Raw genomic sequence first — 13430 nt, 5'->3', positions numbered from 1 at the left:
ATCAACCGGCCAAATTAATTCCTCGACCCCAGAAGCCAGGCCTTCAAAGCCCGTAAACGCAACACCAAAACGGTTAAATGATCCGCTGGCTTGTCGGAAGGGTTTCAGTGTATACCGCTCGGTAATATCCGGTGTTGCACGACGCTTCCAGCGTTTCGCACAGCTGGCGCGACACCATCGGCTGTACATATCTATCGGATGCCAAGACCAATGTACAATTAAAACGGCGCCGCGATGTAGAGCGAATGCAGAAATACGGGCTGACACGGATATGGGCGGTCGGTGAAATACGCGCAACGTTTCGCACACACAGACTTGGGACGAAACGTGCGGCGTACGCGGTGTAAATCCGTCACTAGGTCGATGAAACACGCGCCTGCACAATAACGCTCCGGAGATTCGTTGTGTCCGTTAAATTATCCGGCGCTCCTACGGAGAGTTGAGAAAAATCGAGGCAACTGCTCGACAAAAAAAGTCACGCTGACAGTTGTCGTCCGGAATTGTGCGCCGCAGGTGATGCTCGTCACGAGATGATACGTATTCTTCTCTCCGCACTGTTCGCCTCTTTCCCTCTTCCCGAGCACAGATATTACGAGGTTTCATTCGACGGCACGACTTGCGGGTATAACGTTGAGTTGAGGTCTTGGTTATTTTTTCGTACGCTTTTTTTCTACACCTGTATTTTTAATACAGAGCAAAAGCTTGCCGCAACTTTGACAAATTAATGGGAAGGCCGGAGGGTTAGGAGAAAGTATACAGATCTGGTGTAAAAAATTAAGTTTCTCAGAAACAATTACGAGTCGAGAGTGAACCCGTATTTTTCCCATTTGTTAAAGTCAACTCAGACCGGTTCGCTCTGTAAACCTCTCTCCGTAAAATTGGTCACTGAAGTATAAAAGCTTTGTAAGGGACGTATAATTCCGACCTGCACTCTGCTCAAGTTCGCGAAAAGTGAGTGGTCCGCGTTATTCGATGAAACACAATAGCCGAAAACTTGACGTTATACAGACGAATATAAACATTGTAAATTCGCTATGACAGTTATCGGTTACTTGATCCTGCATCGCAATCACTAACCTTATAATACCTGCCGGATGTATTATCCTTGCAAGTCCGCGGCGATCTTCAAATCCATCGGTCAAAATTTGACCTGTAATCTCTGAGCAACGACCGATTAAATTAGATGATGATCCGTCATGCCGAGGACACTCGAGAGCCCGGATTGAAAATGTTGAAATTTGGCACCGCGTCTTGGCGGGAGTAACGCTGGCCTGATACGCCTGTGCTTGAAAGATCCTGGAATATATTGGCAGAGTTGTTTGCGCGTTACATGCACGCATTATATCGTCCTTGACTCTCTCGATCGATCTGGTACAGCGATTCCGAACAGGTACTGTACGTATAATCTCTCACTTTCGTCGTGTGTAAGTTACTGCAGCGTCGGTATCTTGCCAGACGGAATTTAGCTCGAGCTTTATTGGATATGTTCAAGCGCAGAATCCGGACACATGAGAAGATTCATGCACATAGTTATCTTAACACTGGCCCTGCAACGCTATAAATTCCACCCTTCATCCGACAAAAATTTACTGCGACAAATACCCCGTTCAACATGCAAACCTTTCAAAAACTGCACTTTGCGTGCTTTGCATGCAGAGCCGCTGATGGATCGTTTAAAAAAAAAACATACAGAAAAAATAGAGGAAAAAAAAGAACAGTATAGGTGTGTGATATATGTACATGCGTGGGTACTTTAAATTCCACAAGTGAATGTGATAAAGTTTGACTAAGATATATTCTCCTGAATTTCAGCGAAACTTTATACGCCGTTAAATTCTACAACGAAACAAAAAAAAATAAAAAAAAACGAAGGAAAAAGTAAATCTGCCTAGTAATTCTGACGCGGGGTCGTAGCTTAAACAGCTCGTAATGCTTTGAAGCTTAGAATAGAGCTGCGACTGCCTTTCCGGGTAAGAATAAGGCGAGACAAAAGGTGTGAGAATGAAAAGCTAGGAGAAATAGAGCTCTGCAAGTGTGCGTAAGGTGCACGTTGGTGAAAAAATTGTCATTTATATTGCATCACCTTGTAGCAATGTTTTCTTTCGGAGCTTACTTTTATTTGAATAACGCAAACGGCTCGCATGGACTTTGTAGCGTGGTCGTAGAAATATTTCACGTTCAAAATGACGAAAATTACAAACTGAACGGATGCGACGTGCTTGTTTTAAAATTGTTGTTGTTGTTGAAATTGCAATTACAATAAAACTGAGAGGTCAATGGTTACAAAAACCGAACAGGGAGTCCGATGAACATCGTACAGCGCGGTAAATTGACTCGGGTCAACACCCAAAGTTTTGTGAAAACCGTCTCACTGTTCGTCTACAAGTTTTAGCCGCAAAACCGCGCTGATACGATCTACGGCTATTTTGCCGTGCGAAGCGCTGCGAAATAATGGTATTTCACATCAACAACTGCGGCTTGTGACATCAGGGAGCAAAAAAACCGTTAGAATGTTTGCAATCGGAGACTTTGCAGGGTGTTATTATATTGTCGCAAGCCTGCGGTTTCAGTAATAATATTATTATTCGATAATTTCGCATTTGCTTTTCTAAAATACGTGGAAACTTACTCTTTTTTCCCGAAAGAAAAACAAGTCCGAATCGCGATTTTAATTTTACTTCGTCCAGCAGTAGCTTAATTTCTTCCACATCGAAGTATTAATTCCAAACCACATCTGGCACTGATTATAACTTTACCGAGTTCCTGCCACTCCGCTTTCGGATTAAGTTCCAAGCCGTAGTTCAAGTCGTACCAATTGAGATTTGAGTGAAAGTTAGACCGTTCGGAAAAAGGGTTTCATTCACAGTGCACGGTGTCAGGGTCAGAGACTATCGATAATTCTCAAAGACTTGAAACTCTTTAAAGATGCGGGTAAAATTAGTTCGAGCATTTAGCAAAGCTAGTTTACCCTAGTTTGAGGGTACAGCAAAGGCGCTGAGCTTCGCAGCGAGCTTGCGACGGACTGCAATAACTTCTCGCCTGGCGCAATAGAGCCGTTTTCACAATGCGGCAGACAGGCGTGCATGAAGTGCGACTGCGATGTGCTCCACGGGTGCGGGTGAGAGATGTGCATAGAAATGGGAGGGACGCGAACACGGAGTTAAAGTGTAGACGCCGCGGAGCTTTGACAGGGGCGAAAGCACGATCGGGGGTGCTTAGGCGCCTCCTGGCCGCTGGACCGTCGACTCGGGCTGCGGTGCTTTGAGCTAACTCACCGTCATAACCACTATCACCTTGCCTATCTTCCTCCAACTACGACAGAGCTGAGCTAAGCCTCCGGTGGTCGAACCTCGCCGTCAACCTTGCGCTACTCTCCGTACCTATGTACTTGTTTATCGAGCCGATCTAACTCACCGGATACACTGTCTACCCCGTTGTCCCGTCGAGTGAGCAATTCCAACTCTCGGATAACCCCGAAACTTGTGACCTCAACGATGCCGCTCCGAAATGATCTAAACATGAAGAGGTTCTTCCTTTTGGCGATTCTTTTGGCGAGAAGTCGCGAATAATAAACACAAGATACTTAGGGCAAGAAATTCAGGTCTCGCTCAGACCAAGTTCTTTGTATACTTTGTCACTCACACGTTTCGATGTGACGAAAACAGTCGAGACTGGTCAGACAGCCCGACTACTCATGTCGTTTGGTAATTGTGTGCGAGAACGGTCACTGTTCTACTCAACAAAATTAACGTGATCAAACGTTCGGCTCTGAGTGACATCAAATATGGCGTTGCTTAATGGAGCAGTTTGATGTACGTACATGCTTGCCAAAATTCAAAACCCTTCCAATGTTGGGCCGACTTTCCTCCTGTAATTGGACGCTTAAGCTTGTGACATCGTATCGAGGGGAAAATTGATTACAGTCAAAGTACTGTTTCGGAAACTGGCTGAAGCTAAAGTAGGACCTTTGACTCTGAAGACCGCAAGAGTCGGAGGAAATGGTACCACGGTAACTTTTGGACGATATTTTTCTAACGGAATAATATTTTGACATTCGATAGCTTGCCGAACCTCGATTATGCTCATATATAAGGCGAGAAATAGAATGGTATGAAACAATAACGGAAGCTCATACTGCAAAAGTTATAAAACGTGCCAAGCTTTTTTCTCGAAGCTAGGGATCCCCCGAATGTTGTGTATGTGCGCGGTACGTACCAAATATATGATCCTTACGTATATAGGTACCTCGGGTACGAAAAATTTGCTGACGCGTTTATACGACGAGGCTGCACGAAAGAGACTTCGTTTACAACAAAAAGAAGCGTGGTAAATCTGTTCACTGATAAATCGGCACATTGAATACTATTTTCGTTCTAAATCGAGCTAGAGAACTGCGCCGCGTGTTTGGATAAACCGAATAAAAGCTGGAAGTCACGCGTCCCCGGTTATTCTGCTTCTTCTGATCTTATTTTCATCGAATGTCGGTACAGCTTTCGCGTACGTCTGAATCATGATCAAAAGCTTGCCCAAGACTTCAGTCCTCCAGTTTGTGAGAAGAGTGAAAAAAATGAATACCTACACAAGTTTCAAGTACGGAGCACAAAGGACGTTTCATCTTTATAAACCAAGGATCGATTTGTGAGAAGAATGTTTGTAGCTACGAATTACTGGAAGCAAACCTTTCATATGCAACGGAAAATGCTTCTTTGGTCGGGTTGCTAAAGTAGGAGGCAGCCTGCGGAATTCTTAGAAGGACGGAATTTTTTATTCAACAACGTCGCAGCTTCCTCTTACAAGCATGGAAAACTTTCGAGCATAAGTAAGACGCGCATCTCGCGACGTACGTTGGCAGAATGGCAACAGTTATAAGAAATCGGCAAAAGGTCTTGGAAGGAATTTGGCAAAATGGTAAATAAACAGGGGATAAATTTCGTAATATTGCGAAAACAGAGGACTCTCGAGGCTTGATTTATTTCAGGTTTACCCACAGCCCTCACTCGCATAAAACCTCTGCAGGGAAGATACGAGTAATAGAACCGAGGTGAAATCTCCAAAGTTATACGTGAAGGCAGGTACAACAATGCAAACTATATTTGATATAATAGAATACAAATTCGTACGTCTATATATATAAATTTGCACGTGCAGGTATATATGATATACATCCGTTTGTGATATAACGGTTCGTGAACGCGGTTATAAAAAGAAAAGCTTAAAAAAAATCACCAAAATCCATTGTTGCCGCGATAGAGAAAGTGGCGAACACGCGAGATCATTTCCAGGGTAATACATTCTTCACAATATTCGCCAGGTAGAATTCAGTGGGCGGTTGCAGCTCTTGCGCAAAAAAAAAATAAATAAATAAAAATAACTACTCTCAACCTTCCCAGAGCAAAGATTCTTGGGATAAGATGTGGCGATAGCTGCCCGAGGCAATAAAATAAACCATACGCGCCGCTCAAGGCGGATAAGAAACGGGACGGAAAATCGGGACGAAGGTGACGGCGGCTATCTCGCGTGCTTATTTGCATTTATCTACACCGACTCGTAACAATGCAAGCTCTAGTTTCGGGCGCAGAATAAAAACGAGAAAGAGCAAAGGGAGAAAACAAAGATGGACGAAAAAAAGGTCGGAAACCAACCAGCGCTGATCGTGAGCTTGTCGAAGTACAACTACGCCGGTTTTCATAGCAGTTGCGAATGTTCAGTGCGAGTTTAACCGCCACCGTAGAATAATTCCACACGCAGGCGGAAGGACCGATTTGCCGATTATTCCCTGCGCTAGGCGGTGCAGCCCTGTGTAAGTCTCCTTGGAGGCATTGAGTCGGTGGCAATCCGCATGAATATATTGTATCTAACTGTGGTTCAGAAATTTCTCTGCAGGCTTCAAGCGAAAACCGTCTCCAGAACTTTCCCCGAACTCCCGGAACTCCCGAGGACTGCAGCGATGCGGAGTTGCTGTGCTGAGACAAGTTTGCGTATACCACGTATGTAATTGTTATCGAGGCAAAGCTCGAAAGCTCCCCGTCTGCACGGTACTCACTCGCAACAGAAGTCAAGCTACTCTCGCTCTGCGTGTAAACCCGGCGTTTCGTACCTATTCGCTGCAGGATCGAAAGTTCATGCTTGCTGGATAAGCACAACGATTATTTGCAAGGTACCTGCGTTATGTCGTCAATTTTTTGTCTTCTTCTTTTTTTCTCCTCAGCATTTCCAGGGATGACAAAAACAAAAAAATTCAACGTCATTGCAGTCCTGGGATAACAAAGCGAGTGACCGATGGGTGCGTGTCAGTGTGAAATTATTTGTCTCGATTTCAAGCTTTCTCGCTTATTACACTTCTCCTTGGATCTTATCGTGGCGAAGGACGATTATCAAATGGCCTGACGAAGCAATCGGCCATCAACTACCGCTCTGCGAAACAATCAGGATCTTCAAGCCTGTTCATACTCTGCACGTTAAAGTTTCGAACGAACGACGCGGTTGTCGGTGCAGGAATGCTCGCCTTCAAGGATCCCCGAGAATCTTGGAACCATTTGACTGGCGGGAAATTAGACGGCAAGTATCGCGATTCATACCGATACGCTCCGCCATGCTTACCGGAAAACGCAATTAATTACGAGCGTGCAGATGCGGACGAGTGAAACATAAACAGTCAGGGCATTCCGATTACCCAGAGACGCCGTTGGCTCGTTAACGGCTCGTTTGAGTTCGCATTGAAGTAGTTCCAGCTTGTGGGCGAATTTCAGAGGCTTCTCTAATCAGCCCCTCTTTCAGCACGCGCGGCGTAACATCGTGGAGAAGAAACTCATTCCGGAATTAAATTGAATGAAAATTTTTTAAATCTTCCATCCATTTGCCGGGAAAATCCATTACGACTAAACTAATAGGCGTTCGTACGACTCGAGGGTTTAAACGAAAGTCGTTGCATTAATTAAGAAATCCTCTGGCCGCAGCTCGCCGGCGTATCTAATCGGTGAATTTTATCATTCGGTTAGTCGGCGCCATCCGGTTGTCATTCCGCGGCCGTGAAGATTTCAGCAAAATCCTTTTTATTCTTCACCTTTTTCTCTAACGAGGTATTTCGAGCTCGAGGATAAGTCGCGATATCTAAACAACTGTTTAAATGTATACTTTCAAACATTTGCCGCTAGACGTTACTCATCGAGTACCTACCTGATTCATTTAATCCGTAAAAACGTTCCGATTATAAAAAAAAATTTCCCGCATTTATACGGTTAACATCACAAGCCACGTTCGATGTATCGTTCGTTTAAAAATTCGTTGAACGCCCAAAGTGTGAAACAGTAGAATTGAAACGAAGGGCTAGACGGATTGGAGATTTGAAGTAGTAAATCAGCAATTTAATCAGACACAGTAACATCGGAACTTGTGGTTCACTCTACAGGCCGGTTTATAACGGCTGGTCGATTAACTGACGCGTGCTAAAATTTTCGATGAGGTTCGACAAAAGGCTCAAATTTCGGCCGTCATTCTACCGCGAGCCTCGTTCATTTCTCTTCACCGCCTTGTTATAATAAACTGTGACAAGATTGAACAAAGCGACACGTAACTCTCGAATTTTAATAGACTTTCTGAAACTCGGCGAGACGCCGTATGCCTGTATATAAAATAAAAATACAATATACATACATGGTACAGCATAAACACACATAGGTATGTTTATATTGTACAATATGAAAGAGTTTTTATCTCAATCAGCGCCAATATCGCGTAATTAAAGTTTCAAACTAATTATCCGGGGGGATCCCAACGGCGGTGAAAAATAACTTAAATATTTAAGTTGAAACGTGCCCGAGCTGCTGAAACGTTAAATAACGGGCTCAGCAACGCAACAGGCGAACTTTCTGAAAGAAAGGTAACGTGATTAACGACTTATTAATTACAACTATGCGCGGATTAACCGTTTTACCCAAAGCAACGATCGGTGTAAAGTAACGTACGCGAGCTTTTTCCTTAGCATACAAATCATGGGGAAAAGCTGTTCCAACTTCATTTGCTACAGCTGCCAAAATTCTTCTTTAACCTCGATTCCGATAATTCCAGCGAATTTATAAAAACTTTCTCCAAACAATTATTCGACCCTTAAATTAAATTTTGTAAGACACGAGATTAGCCACACGTGTTCGAATCGGATAATCCATGGACGTGATAGACTTTTCTGCGTAAGTTTCGGTGATGTATTCAGCTTGACATGGGATTGTTCATGTACGAGAAGAGGATCCTGTATCGACGAGAGACTAACGTATTAGCTAGATTGGATTTGGCTGTTGAGTGCGTTAATCGGGGACCTCGACTCGACTACTGTCATCCTCAATCCATGGTGCCGGGTAATTCGGTTTAATTACTGGACCTGGGTGAACGGTTAATCTTTAATGACAAAACTAGTTTAACGGCTCCGAGCCACATAAGCATGGTTGGAGAAATCGTGCCTGTTACAAGTGTCAACATTTTCAGTATCTGGATGTTGTTGCAGGGTTCGAGGTTCTACAATTATTGTAATCTTCGTAAACTTTACAACAGAATACAATTCTGACAGCATATAGGTATCCTTGAGCCGAGTTACTCCTCGTATAAAGGAAGCTTTTTATAGACGTACAAACATGTCGACATGAGAAAAACTATCGTACGCGTCAATGTAAGACACAATGAACTATAATACGAGTTCCAGAAAGTTTGTGAACCTCGTCGCCTATAGCACCGATTATTCTCGATGTGGTGAAAAATTAGGGTTTCCCGAAAAGTAATTACGACCTAACGGGATTCGTATTTTCCCTCATTTCTCAAGGTCAGTCGATAGAATGTCGGGTCGCGTAATCGAACCGCATCAATATTTGGCTTGTTTACAGAAGCCATGTAGGGACCGGAGAACCGTTATAAGAACGAGGTCCGCGGGGTTGCGGCGTTTTTACTCTCCTTTTGTCCGTCGCGAGTCGCGAAGGAAGAAGAAGCGGTAGAAGGTTCCCTCGCAAGCGAACAACGACGTCGCATCGTTATTGCCTGCCGCTGTTTTCCACGTGAAAATACCTCCCCGGCGACGACATTGAGGATAACGATTCTCGGATAAACTTGACGGATTTCGAGTGGAACGCGTACACGTGCCTCGAGCCTTGAGTGGGCGGAAGGCTCAGCTGGACCCGGAAGATGGACGAGGGTGAAAACGGCCGGAAACCAGGGACGAGACAGTGCGCTAAATAATCGCGTCAATGTTTGCCGCCGCGTTACAGAAGCGAATCGCCTAAATGCCAGTAAGAATACAAGGGGCGTTCTGGACGCAGATTCCCTTACCGACATCTTATCGACACTCCAGCCAAGACACAAACCTTTTTCTAGTCTCTTCGGCGGTGGACGACAACCACACTATGGCTGACTTTGTCGGTCATCGGATTGAGGCTTGCAACGAATGTTGAGCTTGTACGAATTTCGAGAACTTATTGTCAGCCGAAATTCCGAGAACCACTGAACATTCCAGAACGCCCCTCGTATTGCTACTGACGTCTCTAGTACGACCACAGTCTTCGAGACGATGAATTTTAACGACAATATTTTACCGAGTGTCGGAGGCAGCCGCTCCGGAGATTTATGCCTTGCCAAAAGCCTCTCGCACTTTTTACCACTTCGCCCTTTTCATCCCCCTTGCCTGACCCTTGCCCTGCGCGAAATACTACAGAGGGTTGAATGCATCCGTATATGACGTGCGGCATGCAACCGCTTTTCGAACTTCGAAATGCTGCTGCTTGGAGCGGCGAAGGCGAAGTCAGGGGTGGAAAACGCGAATCACGTTAACTCTTACTTTGGCTTGCGGACCTACTTTGCTGGGTCACCAACTTCACCGTCTGTGTTAGTTGCGAATGCAACGAATTCGAAAATGATGGTTGAAACGAATTTCCTTGGAGTTGTCAAAGGTGGCTAAACTACGCTGCAGTGCCGCGCAATCAATCGGTTCCGTGAGATATAATAAACACGAAGTCAGCTATGTGCACGTAGATACGTTGCAATGGAAAACGTTACCCGACATGCAGACGAGGATACATATGCGCCCTTAATCCCTGTTGCAGCGCGACGTCTGGTTAACGTAGAGTATAATGCCAATTACTCTAATCCTGCAGAATTGTCACATATTGTTAATTAGTCACAAACTCCCAGAGCGCAAACGAGGGGAAATCATTCTGCTTTACCACTGCTTTTGAACCAACGCTTACAGTGCAACTGCATTTTCTACATTACAACGTTCGTGATATTTCAGAATAATGAATCAACAATGCAAAATCGCAGAGGAATTGTGAAAACAATCGCATCAAGAAACTGGAAGTCGCGTCAACAATATGCGTAGAGAAAAAATAAGGTATAAGAAAACAAAACAAAATACACGAGAGGGTGTCTGACTTGAATAATGCAAAGTCGAGAAGATCGTTCGATCCAACAATCGCCTGGACGGCAGTGCGGCGTTGGCATCCGAAGTGATTTTGCCAGTTTCGAAGTAACGGTGCCAAACGAAGATACACTTCGACCTTGTACCTGCTCCCGAGATTCGTCATCATTAAGGATTTCAACAAATATTCGCCCGTGATACACCCGTTTAAATATTAAAAGAAATAGTCGGACAGGGGTCCGCGTGAATTTGGCGGGGAAAAAATGGCCGCCGTGCAGAGTGCGCGTAATAATTACGTAAAAAATCCGTTCATAAAGGGTATACATGCATATACTCGCGCCCCTTTCTGAAATTTCTGAGGCTTTTCCTGCGACTTGTCGTTGGTAATTATGGTTATCGAACAAGGAGCTTCTGGGAACCTTCACGGATCGCGACACGTGATCGCAGAACACAGATAGGCTGCTTGAGGATTGTGGCTACCTAACTGTAATTGCGTTGATTAAGCAGCGTGGAATCAGCTCGCGTTTCTCTAAACCGTATTACCGTACACACGTGCGGGAGAATTCCGTAGGACAGGTATTCGCCTCCAGCCGAGCACGCAGACGGTGTGCAGGAGCCAACCCCTGTAGAAAAATCAAGTACTTTACGTACCAAAAATTTCAGGGGCGACGCAAGCGGGTATGCAACAGGTGCAGCGGGCCTGGATGTCGCGGGGCCGAAGCTGAGTGTCGAAAAAAATAAAATTGAGAGTAAAAAAAAGAGGTTAAACACGGTTCCAGGGGCGGGCTTATACGTTTCGCGGTGTTCGGGCTGCGGCGACCCGGGCAGGATGCAATTAAATCTTGATTAAGAGAAAAAGCGCGAGGGTTAATCGAGGAAATTACAGAGCTCTTCCAGGATAATCGCCCGGGGCTTTATTCTCCTGCCCCGTACGGGGGGGAACCGATGCGGTCCGATATTTGCCTCTCATTGCACGCGGCGAGCCAATTGCAGGACGCTTTGCCAAATGGACGGTGGATGATGCCGCGATCCCGTTATCGCGTTTTCCGTACCGTTTCAGTGCGAGTCTCACGCGGCGCCAGTGACAGAGACGAATGCCCGTCGGTCTGCGACCCTGTAATCGGAACCACCCCGCGCCCGAATTTGTTCCTGGAGGGCTGACGGATTGTCGAGAACGCGAAGTTACGCGCGTCCCGGATTTTCCTACCGGGTGGCCGCGGACTTCCGTCTCTCTGTCCGAGCCCGCGGAGCTTTGAGGGATGAAAACGTGCTCCGAGCATCCCGCGACGTCTCGTCTCCTCGAGAGTTGCATTCAAATTAAGTATCGCGTCGCGCGGCGGTCGAAGCTCAACCTCGAGCTCTTCGCACAGTTTCCACTCACTTCGCGACTCTCGAGGGTGTCAGAGGTCGGGGGAGAACGAACGCGAGCAGACTGCAGACGGAAAATTTTCGGTCTCACCCCCGGTGACGGGGCTCCGAATTAACGACAGGCTCTTAATTGCACTCGACGATCTACCGTATACTTTACCTCTGCAAACTCGGGGGAGCGACTCCTTCAAAGCCTCCAAGTAACAGGGTCCTCCACGCACCTCCAGCAGGACCGGGATCTTGGATACCACGACGGACACGTGACCATGTGAATGCGAAAATTCACAGAGGCTCCCGCAGCCGTGAAAAATATATCATAGGATATACCGGAAGACGTTGAGAACCAGTACGAATTTAAAAAAACCAGTCGTGTAAAATGAAGATCAAAAAAGGAAAGAAAATTAGACAATTACGAAACGAAACACTTTTAGCGGTGTTCAATGCCACAAGTAAATTCGATGGCGAAATTCTTCGCCGAAAGATTTATGTCATGTTTATAGATGCGGCGGTTGAACGGTCATCACACTCTGACTGCGCGACGAAGCCGCGATTCCAAGGCCTTCTAAGCACGTGAACATTTTCCTCCCAGGGGCTGCTGTGCTTTCGGCGTTCGCGTTATCAAAGCTTTTCGGAACTCCGTTGCTCGATCGACTGCCCAGGGCAAGAGCCGTCGCGCGACTGAACGTGCCGTGCCCAGCATCCCTATCGCGTCGCCCTCGAATCACCCTCGCCCCCCCCCCACCCCTCCCCGTCCTCCTGCTCCATCACCCACTTCGCTCTCTTCCGCCCAGAACAACCCGGTGCCACGCACACCCACCACCACGCACACAATTCGGCGACGCGTGCAGACACAAAGAAATCCTCGCGCCCAGCATCGGGCCTGTTATACCTGGTGGTACCGCAGCCCGACTTCCGCAGCTCGGCTACAACCCCTCGAGATCAATGACGGGAGTCGATGGGATATTTTTAAATCCGAATGTCTATTCGTTCTTACACTAGATCAAACGGTTCGCCGACATGCGTGACAATTGCCTCGGAAGAGAGAAAAGAATTACACTGTTCAGAGAATTGAATGTCGTAGTTTATCTTTTTTGGGTTTTTTGTTTTTTTCTATCGTTTCAATATCAAGGATAATTTTGAATAAGTCGAATAAGGTGTTTACTGAACTGATGCACATATTATTTTTGCTAAGAAATTTATTAAGCATGACTTGAATATATGTAGAATGGAGTCAAATTTTCTGCTTGACTAATCTTCTATGCGAAAATTATCATATCGAATAATCCGGTGCGAAATACTTGCGGCACACCTCGGAAATAAAATACGAGCCTCTTATCCCCTGACTTGACTGCGAACACTCTCCCAGGTTTTCCGTATTCTTGATTGAAGTAAAGAATCAAATACATGAACTGTCGTGACCGGAATTATCTGGATATTTTCACAATAACAATGCCGTTCGGTAAAACCGAGTTTCGAAAATTTTTTCCTTTCTCATAACGGGTAACAATATTGCGTATATTTTGTTTACCCGCGTAATTGCTCACAGCGTAAAACAAACAAATGAAGAATCCTGCAAATTCGTATCATGCTAAAAAATTAAAAATATAATTGCACGCTGAAAATTGGTCTTGAAAAGTGAAAAAACGTCGGTATGTATATTACATGATGA

General features: G+C 45.5%; 1 protein-coding gene across 1 annotated transcript in view; it reads right to left on the bottom strand.

The window, feature by feature from the left end:
* The window catches only part of LOC124303818 (monocarboxylate transporter 11-like), a 77033-nt gene extending 64606 nt beyond the window's left edge, over positions 1–12427 (bottom strand). The window contains exon 1 of the mRNA XM_046761533.1: positions 11922–12427. The gene's annotated coding sequence lies outside the window, so the exon portion shown is untranslated. The remainder of the gene's footprint in view (positions 1–11921) is intronic.
* Positions 12428–13430: the final 1003 nt, after the last annotated feature.

Source organism: Neodiprion virginianus, chromosome 1, assembly GCF_021901495.1.
Source record: "Neodiprion virginianus isolate iyNeoVirg1 chromosome 1, iyNeoVirg1.1, whole genome shotgun sequence".
NCBI lineage: Eukaryota > Metazoa > Arthropoda > Insecta > Hymenoptera > Diprionidae > Neodiprion > Neodiprion virginianus.
Note: the sequence above shows the minus strand (reverse complement) of the source record. Positions and strands in the feature narration are given on the sequence as shown.